The following is a 13266-nucleotide window of genomic DNA, read 5'->3' on the forward strand; positions in this document are numbered from 1 at the left end:
TCAGGGGCGTACCTCGACAGAGTGAGAAACCTGTCGCGGTATTCCACCACGGACATTCTTCCTTGCTTGAGTTCACGGAACTCGTCTCTCATCTTCTTGATCAGTCCTTGGGGCACATGGTATTTGCTAAACTTTAGCTTGAAGTCTTCCCAGGTCATCATCTGTCCTGCATTCATGGCACGGGTGCTGGTCCACCAAGCTCTGGCTGGTCCTGCTAAGTAGTGCGTGGCAAACAGTACTTTTTCTGCGGCTTCAACTTGCGCAACTTCGAGGTTGTTCTCCATGGTCTGGAGCCAGTCATCAGCATCAAGGGGCTCTTCAGTCTTGTTGAATATCGGAGGGTTGGTGTGCTGAAAGTTCTTCAGCTTCGACCCAGGGTGATCGTGATGGCCTTGATTGTTCTGAGCTATCTGTTGCAGTGCGGTAATGTTGGCTTGGCGTTCAGCTCTCTCGGCTTCTCGGTCTGCCATCATTGTCTGCAGTAGTTGCATCATGGCATCTGGGGTGGCGTTGCGGGTTGGTGGGGCCATCTGAACATTGGAGTAGATGATAAGATAAGAGGGAAATTTCTATGGTTGGTTTTGTTAAATTTTTAAAAGTTCACAAATTGAAATTTTGAGTAGTGTTGCAGGGGTAACACCGACAACACTTTTTCATTCATACCAAGCATCACACATTACAAGGCTAACACACCGTTGGTTTGAAGAACCATTCATCGCTCTACGATACAAGGGGGATCCTGATACAACTCACACCTATTTAAGTGCTGGGGTGATACTACTCTTCAGGGTGGATTCTTCTTCTTCACGGGTGAGGTGCTTGGCGAGAGGTGAGGGCGTTGTCCAAATCCCTGCGGGTCTTGTACTGCCTGAAGTCCTGAGATGCTTCATAGGGGTTCATCTTTGGTTGTGGTGGGGGCATGGTCATCGGTCTGCCCAAGGAGTCATGCCTTGGGTAGTAGATGAAGCGAGTGTTCTTGATCTTGTCCTCATTTTGTCCACACAGACGGGAAATTGCTTCTTGCATAGCTTTGTCTAGTCCTTCCTTCCAAGTGTTTCCTGTTACAGAAAACCATATGGTTTCCCATACTGGGGCATCAAGCTTCCTTCGTAGATCAGTAGAAACGTCCCACCGAGGTGGTTCTCCTAACTGAGCCTTGAGGGGTATTCCGAAGAACTCGGGATACGGGTGTCCTAGATAGTCCACCAGTTGCTTCAACTCCTTTTCGAACCTGGGGTCGCCTCCGGAACCAAGCTGATAGGACTCCCATTGGTACTTCATCTGTGAGCAAAGAGGAGGAGTAAATTTAGAGAAGTATTCAAGTGTGCAAAATTTTAGATAGTGCTACAAAGAAAGTAGAGCATGAATTTCTTAGTTTGAAAAAGATTTCAAGGTTAAGAGTGAGAATAAGTTTTTCACAAATATTCACTTCTTTGGTTTTGAAACTAAGTTTTTCAGACGTCCATTCTAACTAGGGTCTCCTAAGGTCAACAATGGCTCTGATACCAACTTGTCAACACCCGGATTTTTAAGTCCAGATGCCTATTATGCCATTCATCGCAATCCCAGGAATATTGTTTTTGCGAGACATAATAGATTAATATCACAACACATCATTTATTACAACGCATAATTGTCTTACAACACGGGATCACATGATCCAGTCTCATTACAATACTAGTTGATCTATTGATCAATTACAAAACACATAGCGGAAGCGAAGTCGCGTAGTAGTAGTCCATCTATTTCACAGGCAACTGTTGACGTCAGGAGTGATCCTAGTTGTCGTAGACGTCCTGCTGTCCTTCTTCCGTGTTCTGGTACTCCTCTTCATAGTCTGGCCATTTGAATAGCCAGGGACAAAGCCATGAGTACTTTAAAGTACTCGCAAACTAATACTAAGGTAAAAACTATCAACTATAGTAAGGGGTTCTAAGCTCTAGTTTCATTTGCATAAAGCCAGTTTTGTTTCATAAAACACTTTAATAATCAAAAACCTTCATTTGCTCAACTAACTCAAGTGGGAACATTAGTGTCATTCCCACAACTCTGTTGTGATTCAAAGTCAAAGTCACCTTTCAATTCAAATCACGAGTCACCATTCACCCTTTTCAAGTTCAAATCACCCTTCACAGGTCACATTTTGAAAATGGTCTGATGACGGAACAGTATGGCCTTTCCAACCGTCCATAACCGAGGACGCGGCTATTCGAATAGATCTACACTCTGCAGAGGTCGTACACTTGTGCCACAACATTTGCAATAATCCGTCAGGGTTAACTGGCCCTGATTTACCACACTCCGTGTGCGGACTACCAACCATAACCTTTCACTTACATATCCTAGTATAGGCATCTCTCCCCATGAGCTTGGCCTCCCAGTGAAGACAAACTGTCAGCCTGGGAACTGCACAGGGCTTGGGCCGGACATTCACCTCATTTCACGTCATTTCATATCACTTCACTTTTGTAGAGGCAGCCTCCAGCATAACCCCGATGACGCTTGTTTAGAGGGAACCCATACTAAGATACATAAACTTCTAGTTAAGCCCTACCCATATCAGGTATTGTGGGGGTACTTGCAAAATTGGAAAGGTATCGCATCCAGACCCAACCATCAGTTTTTTTTTTTTTTGTAAAATTCACCAAGTCATTCACCAGTCATATTCACCTTCAAAAATCTTTCAATAGAATGACTCATCATTCCAAGGTTTTCAAAGTCATTTCAAAATCACAAGTTCCCATCTAGAGTAGTCACTTTTGATATTGAGCACTAGCAACTAGTCATGAGGGGTGCTAACTAGCCTATAGCCTTCTAGGCTAAGTTTGATACTCTTGTAGTATTCTATCTCTAGACCAAAGTTAACTATAAAAGCAAGTTATAAGTAATCAAAAACAAAAGCTTGTAAAGTAAAACTGGGAAATAGGATTATAAGCATAAAGTAAAAAGTAATGGTGCCTTGCTCTTGTGGAGCTTTGCACTTGGGTAGTCTTGCAAGAATATTTGCTGGCCATAATATGGTTTGCAAGGATGTTAGCTTGCCTTGAGTGGTGTACTGATCAAAGTGGTCTTCTTCTCCTTCTTCTTGGTAGAAAACCTCCTCCTCTTGATAGTCCCCGGTACTAGCGTCTAAAATACGAATACGAGGATACAATCACCAAACAATTCATTGGCTATTCCAAACATCACATATATTCACACAAACTATTCTATGCACACAATTAATACAATTTGGTGCATTGGTGGTATTGCTTTGAGGAAGAAATAATTTCCTCTTATTTTATATGTAAAAGATAGTTTCCATATAGTTCTCGAGGAATAATTTCCTCTCATTGAATCTTCTTTAAGATTTAATTTCTCAAATCATCACACATGAATTTATGTTGACCTAGGTCAACCATTCATCATCATCATTTGAGAAAAATGATTTAAATGAGGTAGGGATACCTCATACCATTTAATAGTGCCTATTATGTTTTAAATCTCCAAGTATTTCATGTGAGAGTATTGGACCAGGGGTTCAAACTTCATATGAAAGTACTTGGGACCAGATTTAAATGAAGTGAAACATCTCATATAATTTACACAAGTAAACTAGCATCACTCATTACTATTAAGTGGTTAAAGGTGTTGTTTTCTTATTTAGGAAAAATAATTTCCTCTCATTCTACATAAGGTGTTATTTTTAATTACTTAGAGAAATAACTTCTTCTCATTGTCTCATTAAGATTTAATTTCTCTTATGAATAATATATGACCTAGGTTGACCCAAGTCAACCTCTTCATACTTATCATTTGAGAAAATGATTTAAATGAGGTGAACACCCCATACCACTTAATACCAACATAGTAAAGATTTAATATCATCAAATAATTCACTATGAGAGTTAATAGACCATGGTCTCTACCTCATGTAGAATTATTTGAGACAAAGATTTAAATGAGACCAAAGCATCTCATACAATTTAATAAGTAGTTTTGAACAATTCAAAACTTACTAGGAAAGGTTTAATATTTTTCAAACAAGAACCTATGGGTCATTAATACATGTGTCAACAGTTCTCATTGAATCACTTGGATTAATGATTTAAATGAGGTGCTACACCTCATACAATTTAAATACTATTTTTGAAATAGTTTAAATGAGCTAGAAATGGCCAGATAGCCATTATTTGAATCTAGCCCATGATCATAGGAAACAACTATAGTATTTTATTACATAATAAATTAGACAACATCAAATGTGATTTTTGAGAGGTGGAACCACCTCAAAATAGTTTATGGTTGATTTTTAAGATTTATTTGAAGTTTGAAAGGTTACTGATTTGTTATTTTTACTATTCAAATTCTATAACATGTTTTGATTTGAAACCAGTGTGGTTGGATGGGGCCTTTCATGAGCTTTCTAAATATATAAATTTTGTTGAAATTGGCTCAGTAGATTTGGATCTATTAAATTTTGAATCTAGTATCAGATTGCAAAATAAATGAAAAAGATTTAAACCATTTTGAATTTAAACGTGGGCGGGAACTGAATTGGGCCGGCCCGGTGGCGGTTCGGGCTGCGACAGCGTGGGGTCCACCGTCGGGCGTTTAAAACGCCCGAAGCGGTAAGGAGCGATGGAGGCCGTAGGATTAAAAGGAGGATCGACGGCCAGGGTTTGTCCCCTTCGTCGACGAGCTCCGGCGAGGGTTTACCCTACGGCGGCCGGGAGGGTGGCGACGGGCGGCTTACCGACGTCCAGCCGAGGTCGGCGAGGCGGGCAAACGAGCTGGTCGACGACGGCGAGTCGAGGAGGGTCGCGGCGGCTCCCGAGGTGGATGAATTCGACGGCCGTCTTCGCGTCTCCGGCGAGCTCCGGTGTGAAATTGGGGCGGCGTGGTGGCTAATGTACAGGGGAAAAGGTGCGAGGAGAGCAAGGAGAGGTAGGGGAGCGAGGTGGTGTGGAGTATTGAGGCAGGGGCGCCCTCCTTTTATAGCGGGCGGTCGAGGCCGAGGGGTGCGGAGCCGGTCGTCGATGACGATGGCGTTACGGTGGTTTCTGGGCACTGGCGATGACGCTCCTGGCTCGGCGACGTCACGGCGGCGACGTGGGGCTTGAAGGCGATGAAAAAGAGGCAGAAACGAGGACGAGCGCGTGCGGTCTCTGTCGCGGGTACCGGCGCACGTCGTCGACGGTGGCGTCACGTACAGGGTTCCCGCGGCGAGATGGAGTTGTCTGGGAGGTTGCAGGGTCCATGGTGAGTGCGTAGGAGAGAGGGAGAGGACAGGAGGAGGTCAGCACGACGGGGGCCAGCGGCGTCCTGTCGCGTCCAGGTTTGCCAGCGTGCGCGTCCTGGCGCGCGTGGGCGTCCCTGGGCGTGGTGCAGGCGCGCAGCTGCTGGTCAATGCCGACGTCGTCTCGGGTCGGCGCGTGCGGGGTCAACATCGGAGGGTCAGGGGAAGCTAGGGGACATGTTGATGTGGCCTGGATGGGAGAGGAGAGGGGTGAGCATGGTGAGGTGACAAGAGGCCGGCATGGTTGGGTTCTTGGGTCATGGTGACCAAGGCAAGGGCAGGCAAGTGGTGAAAAGATGTAGTGAAGTGAGAGGGAGGTCCAGGGTGCGAGAGAGGGCTCAGGCTTGGACTTGGTCCAAGGTAAAATGGAGGTATGGGCAACATTCCACACCCTGCCTGCAAGGTGTTCGAGGTAATGCCCGCAAGAAAGTTTTTGTCAAATTTTGGAAATTCTCTTGGTGGATCTCAATCATATATTCATAGAAGTGGAAAGGTGGTGGTGGGGTTCAATTTGGTGAAGAATTGCAAAATGGCAAAAGTGGGATGATCTTCTCTTTATTTCAATGTCTTCACTTGTCTCCTCTATTCTGGTCAACCTAGTCAACATGAGAGATGGTGGTCAACATGGAAGTTGTTGACCTTGACATGGTCTTGGATGACATGGTCAGAGTTGACCAAGTTTGGTTTAGGAAAGGTCAAAGCCAGGGGTGCAAAGTGGTGAAGATAAAAGAAAAGGGACATATGACCATTATCATATGTGAGATGGTTTTGAGATTTCCTTTGATTTGATTTTGGTTTCTTTGATGCAATTGTGTTTGTTTATCATATATAAGAGTTTTACAAGCAATAGATCAAGCCATGGTGGCCTTGCTTGAAGATTTGCAAATTTGGCTCTATGTGTATGTGAGTAAAAATGGGATTTTCTCCCTATTTGAATTCTCTTCATTTGGATTGACTTTGGTTGACTCTAATGTGATTCTTATTAGTTTAGAAACATTTCCAAACCATTGAATCCATTCAAAAAGGTCTTGATCCAAGATTTGCAAAATTGGCCATAACACATAAGAGGTGATGTGTTAAGTTTTATTATTTTTGAAAAGAGTTCACCTTGCTTCACTTGGACATGGGTTAGGGTCAACTTAGGGTTATATTAGGTTGAGAGAAGGTTTCACACCATTTGGTCAAGGTTTAAAGCCAAAGGTCAAAGTTTGGTGAAATGGCTATGTGTCTCATATGCCTCTATGCATATGTGGCATTTGATTTTTGATTTGAGTGTTCTTGGCCCAAAGGGTGTTGTTGAGGGTTGAAATGGTATAAGGAAGTGATCCAACCATTCACAACAAGTCCTAGGGCCAAACTTCTCAAATTCACAAATTTGCATTTTTCTCACATATGCCTCTATGGCATTTTTAGTTTCTTTTTATTTTCCTTGGAAACCACTTGGAATTGGTTTGGTAGGTACTAGGTAAGGTGTATGAAGGTTTTCTAAACCTCTAAGCAAAGTAGCAAAGCTTAGGGTAAAGTTTTATAAAAATAGCCATAGGCACATATACCTTTTTCTTATTTAATTTCTTTTTATTTCATTTTAACTAGGGTGGTGAGAAGAGGGGTGAGGTTTAGGGTTTAAGGTTTTTCTTATTTGATTTCTTTCTCCTTTGTTTTATTGGGTTGGTGATCTTCACTTGATCACTTTGGGGTTTTAGGGTTTAGCACATAAGCATAAAAACACTCATCATGGCAAAACTCAAGATTTGAACAAGATCTATTTGTATCAATCTTATTTTAATAAAAGTTTTTGTTGGTTCCAAAATTTGGAACTAGGGAAATTCATTTGTTTTGTTTTGAAATTCTTGGGATGTTACAGGTTCGATCTAGTGCTAGGTGCTGGCGATATGACATCTCCAGCAACCCGGCGCGTTCCAGTCACCAAAAGTGATTGTACGTCCGTTTGGGTCAGGTCACGAACATGAAATTGGCTTCCTTTTATGATACGTCCGTTTGGGCCGGGTAGCCTAGCGGCCCGACGCGTTTTGCCAAAAAAACATTTATAATATAACCCTTTACATAGTGCCAAAAATAAAAATACAAGAAAATAGGCCTAGATAACAATGGTGCCCATAGCTGCCTAGTTGTCGTCGTAGTCGATGAGGTTGATATAGACCGGAGGTGCCCAAGGCCACGGCCAAATGCAAAGGTTGCTGAGGCGCCGAAGGTGGTGCTGGCGCGGCCAGAGGCGGTGCTGGTTGGGAGGAGGCGGCGGAGGGGTCGGTGGCTTCCCTTGGGCAAACACGAATGTCGTGGTATCGTCACGGCATATGCCATGGGGTGGCTAAAGTCGAGTGGTTCCGGCCTGTGGCCTACGGCGGTCTCCGGATGCGGGTATGAGCACGAGCGACACAGCGTCGTACCCAGGTTCGGGGCTCTCATATGGAGGTAACACCCCTACTCCTGCTCTAGAGATGTATATGATGTAGAGACAGTACAATGGTGCTCCTTGAGCTGTGGCCGGCTTGAGAGAGGGCTCGAGGTAGACGAAGGCCTCTCTCCCGAGCGGTTCTAAGTATGAAAGTGTATAGTGGATCGATCGGTCCCCCCAACGGGGGGTGCTACTGAGGCTTATATAGTGCCTGCAACATTACAGAGAAGTCCCTAGAAGCTATGGCGCCGGCTCCACCGGCTCCGGCTTGGTCGCGTGGTCCCAAGGCGCCCGGGGGCCCCCGGCTGCCGCCCATGTCTTGTCCTTCCTGTCGCGGCCGGCGGGGACATGACGGAGCGAGCGACGGGCCGTAGGCCGGATCTAGCTTCCGGCCATAGCCTGCGGCCCCTAGGTAGCGCTGCCCGTAGCTTGCGCCGCCCCGATAAGTCGGGCCATGATGGACTGTCACCATGCGGATCCCTGTTGCTCTGCAGTGTTCCGGGATCCGCGAGATTGAATGTCCCCGTGGACTCTGGCACCCGGATGACCTTTCTGGAGCCTTCTCCTGCAAGGATCACCAACTCCTGGAGCCGACCAGGGGAAAGATGAACCAAGCCGGATATGGCATGTTGAAGCCGGCCCAAACCATGGCTTGGCCGGCCATGGCCAAGCCAGCGTAGACCTGGTTCCAGTCGACCCCAAGGCGGCCGACCACGGCTCCAACCGGCTGCTCCTCAGCCGGCCTTGCTCGCGGGCCAGCCGGCCCTGAGCCAACTATTTCCAGTCTTTTGCCATACCCGGGGTCTTCCCCCTAACATTAGCCCCTGAAGCTGGCGAGCCCCTACGTAGAGAAGGGACTGGGCAGATTTCTCCCCGAAGCATGTTCGTTATTGATCTCATGGATCTGGCTGAAAAGCCTTTGAAGGGGTCGGCCGTGAATTTCTTCCCAGCCAGTTGCACCCTTTCTGACTTGCGCCGTCTAATTGTCTTCGAGCCGGAAATCCGGCTTGTATTGTGAGTCTTTTTTGCGTGAAATGTTGGAGAAGTTTCCAGGTGCGTGGAGGAGGTGTCGGCTTGTTCCTGAGTAACGTGGCCGGCTTGGACTCGTGGGCTTCGAATTCGGCACCACCTCGGGGGTCGTGCCTTGACGCGACCGGCTCCTCCCAGATTCCCTGGGCTTGGCCCAGTGCGTGGTCGAATCGCTGCCGGCCCAGGATCTTTTGTGGCCAGGGCTGACGCGGCTCCGCGAAATCCGCCGGCAGCCGGTTGGTTACCCAAAACGCACGGGAGTTATGGGGATCGTGGGCGTAGTTAATCCCACGTCATCGCCCATGATCTCCATTTGCTTGCCGCTATAAATAGGGGAGAGGGGAAGGCTCGAGGCCCTCCTCACTCACTTCGTCTTATCCACCACGTCGGCGCCTCGTCTCTCCTTCTCCTTCCTTGCGATTTTCCTCACCGAGCTCGATTCCTCCAGCGATCTATGGCGGGATCTCGCATCCGGACGCGGCGGAGCTTCCTTACGCCACGCCGCCGCCGCGCAGCCGGTTTCGGTACCACGGGAGGCCGCAGTTCAGCGTCTCGCTTGTCACCGCCGCCCACAACGCCGTCGCCCTCGCTGCCGGCAATGGAGGAGATGGCGCATGCGAGCGGCTCCTGGGAGGGAGCCAGCATGACATTGGCGAACATCCAGCGCCTCCACCGGACTCACCGCATCCCGGCGGGGGTGGCCACCCACCAGCTGGGGGAGGAGATCGTGCCGGTGATAGAGCCCGGCGAGTGCGTCGTCTTTGTCGCGCACTTCGACTGCGGCTTCGGCCTCCCCGCAAGTAACTTCTTCCGCGCTTTCCTCGAATTCTTCAGCCTCCAACCGCACCACCTGCCGGCGAACGCGATGTCACGCTTTCGTGATACGCCACCTTCTGCGAGGGCTACGCCGGCTTGTGACCGGACATGGACTTCTGGAGCCGGCTCTTCTAATCAAGGCCCAGACCACCGACGACGAGTTGCGTGCGTGCGGGGCGACTTCGCTCTACCGGCGCCGTGATGTGCCATTCCCGAAGATCCCGAATGTGGACTTAGTGAAGAAGTGGCAGACCACATTCTTCTACGTGAAGAACGAGGACTCGGCAAACGACCTCCTCAACCTGCCGGCTTTCACGTCGTCTCCGCCTGCCAAGACGAACTGGGGCTACTGCCTGAGGACCACCGACCCAGCAGCCGAAGTGAACATGCTGCTGGAGTTCATGCGGACCTGCGTCACGCGGGACCGCCTGACGGGGACGGACCTCCTCTACACCTTCACCAGCCGGCAGGTGCTGCTGCTGCAGCAGCATGTCCACAAGATCTGCTACATGACCGTCTGGCTCGACCCGACCCGGACTTCCAAGGTCCAGCTCACCCTCGAGGGCGTGGCCCGCCGGGTGAACCACATCTCCCAGGCGAAGCTGCCAAACAACTGGCAGTGGGGGATGGAGCCCTTCAGCCGGAACGACCCTCCGGCTCTTGTAAGTCGGTGATCCTCTGCCGGCTCGCACTTGTTTTTCATTTGTTGTTTTTATGTTATAACTTTGTTTTTCCTGCTGACTCGCAGAACTTCCCGCGGATGGCCGATGAAGACGGTGACCTTGCGGAGAAGGAGTGGGCATCCGACCTTCCCGGCCCTGAGGACGAGAGGGATCGGGCAGCCGGCGAAGAAGTGAACCCGGACGCCGCCCCCAAGCCGGCGGGGAGCAAGGTGAGTCCGCCTCGCCGCACCCTTCAGCCGATTTGCCGGATGACGACGAGGTCATGGTTCTGAAGCCGCTCCATGTGACTCCTCTAGCCTCAGTGCCTCCAGCAGCCGGCGTTGTGCCGCTGCTCCGGGTGCGGAAGAGGACCACCGAGTAGCTGGAAGCTACGGCGAAGAAGCGCCGGTTGCAGAAGCAGGTCCCGGAGGCAGCTGGGTGAGTTCTTTTCTCTTTCGTGTTTGATTCCTTTTCTTTCCTTCCACTTTGTCATCTTAGTGGGTATCTTATCTTGTTTTCTTTTTTGCTTTCTTGGTGTAGCTCCGCCATTAAGTTCACCAAGGGTGCGGGAGCTGGCTCGGCTTCCGGCACAATCTCGTCGCCGCTTGCTCCACCGCGGACGAGGAGGGTGGCGACTCCGTAGCCTCCAACGAGGGAGCGGGCACGCACGCCACCAACTTTCCCGCTGCCCTAGTGGGAGCGTGGAATTTTTCTTCTGCGCCGCCCACGGCTGGTTCCGACTCCCAGGATGAGCCGGCTCGCCGAACCGTCCATCCGATGATCGCGGATCTTCTGCGGCGCAGCCGGCCGGAGGTGCCACCGACAGGAGGAGATGGGGGCATGCCCGGGGACGCTGTCGGCTCGGGCCAGACGGTGGTCCGCCGCCGGAGCCCATGCACACATCCGACCCGGCGGGTCAGGCCGTGTCGCCTCCAGCTTCTGAGCCGACATCTGAGGAGCCGGCGCGGATGCTAGGGCCCTGTTCAAGGCCAAGGGCCTAGCTGTGGAGCGCCAGGAGCCTTCGCAGCCGCTAGTGAGCCTGCACGTGGGTCCGGTTGCCAAGCAGCTAGCTAACGTTGCCTCCGCCGCCGACTCAAGCTTGGGCTCCGTTGGCACCATGGAGAAGGAATGGCTCGACGCCGACGCCAGCGAGGTGACAAGCCGGGATGGCCGAAAGGGAGTGGCTCCCATGGAGCTATTCTTTTCCGACTTCCACACCCTCCTGGCCGCCTCCGCCTCTAAAGCCGACAACCGCCTCAAGCGGTGCGATAAGGTTGCCAAGGTACGTTTTCTGGTTGAGTTTTCTTTTTGCAATTGTTATTGTACTAGTAGCCCTCCGAGGCACGGGCCGGCTACCGTGGAGCCGGCCTGGGTTTCGCCCTTTACTTATTTGTCTCTTTTTCTTCAGTCGGTCAACGACAAGCGGGACGGCTTGTACAACAAGCTCGTGGCCAGCTACCACAAGGCCAAGACTGAGCGCGCCGCCTTGGTGCGTGAGCTGGAAATCGCCCGAGGTATGTTTTGTTTTTTGGCCATCTTGCGGATATTTTTTGTTTTTTTGCTTTGTCCAGCTGGCGGCTTGACTTTGCCGGCTTGCAGTTGCTGCCGCCGAAGTCCCCAGCTGCGGGAAGAGCTCCGTCTCTCACGCGAGCACTGCACCACCAGCCAGGAGACCGCCAAGGCTCTGGCTGCCAAGGTGAAGGAGACCGAGGGGGAGCCGGCGCGCCTGCGCCGCCTAGAGGCCAACCACCTAACCGAGCTCAACGTTGTCAAGCAAGTTGAGCAAGAGAAGGTGGACAATTTGAACCGGTGCCTGGTCGAGGTGGATGAGAAGTGTCAGAAGCTTAGCAGCGAAATGGCCACTTAGTGCAAGGTGCTGTTGGACACGGCCAAACGTTGGGTGAACGAGATCAGCGTGCTGGACTGCGGCTTGGCATGTACTTTTACTTGTTGCATTTTCCCTTTCCTCTTGCCGGCTTCTAGCTGGCGGCAAGGATTTTGTCGGCAGCCGGCAGCTGGATTACTTCGAATATCCCCGGCTTTTGGCTGGCGGCTGGCGGCAAGTGCTTTGCCGGCTGGTGGTTGGCTGACTTCGAAAATTTTGCTTTTTTCTGTCCTTTCCCCGGCTTCCGGCTGATGTTGGTGGCAGCGCTCTGTTGGCTGTTGTCAGCCGGATTATGCAAGCTTCTCATACTTGTTTCTTTTTGTTGTTTCAGCTGCCTTCCCCGAGACTCAGAAGGTCGTGCTGGTGGCTGCGCAAGGAGCGGGAGTGCGTCGGGCAGCCGGCGAGGCCAGCTCGTCCTACTTCAGCATGGATGATCATCTAGCTACTATGCACGCCCGGATCACTCCAATCACCAAGCTGGGGCATGAGCTCCGGCTTGCGGCTGAGGATCTCTACCGGCTGTTGTGGCCGACTGAGACGCTGCCAGTGAACTCGCCAACTTGGTGAAGTGGCTCGAGAATGCTCCCGATCGCCTGCTGGACTGGAAGGAGTCTGCCACCCGCGATGGCGCCGACATGGCCCTCTCCTTCGTGCTTTCTTGGTATGAGGAGGTTTCCTTGGATCAGCTGGAGACTCGTCGAGCTGACGTGGAAGACACGCTGAGTGCGGAGAACAAGACCCGCCGGCTTGCGAGGGACTATGCCATCGCCGACTACATCAATCACGACGTCTTCGTCAATGACCCCATCCTGCCTGGGGAGGGGCCGGGAGAGGAAGAAGAAGCAGATGATGTGGAGGAGACGGTCGCGCCCGAAGTTGATCCGGCTTAGGGGTTCCCCCGGCTGGTCCTTCTCCAGCTGACGCTTAAATATTTACCTATCTTTTCTTTTGCTTCACCAAAACAATGGTTAAATCCCCGGAATGCCGGGTGTAGGTGTAAAGACGCTTGCTATATTTTTATTATGAGGCACTTTAATGTGTTCACTTAATCGTTTTATTCTCCGGCTTGCTTTTCCTCCGCGCCACTTGCTTTTTCTCCTCTTCCCCACCCTTTGGCTTCTCCCCCGCCAGCCGGACGGCCGGGTTGCGGTCCGCGGCTGGGCAAGGGAGGGGCCGCTGA

Source organism: Lolium perenne, chromosome 3 (genome assembly GCF_019359855.2).
Source record: "Lolium perenne isolate Kyuss_39 chromosome 3, Kyuss_2.0, whole genome shotgun sequence".
Lineage (NCBI taxonomy): Eukaryota > Viridiplantae > Streptophyta > Magnoliopsida > Poales > Poaceae > Lolium > Lolium perenne.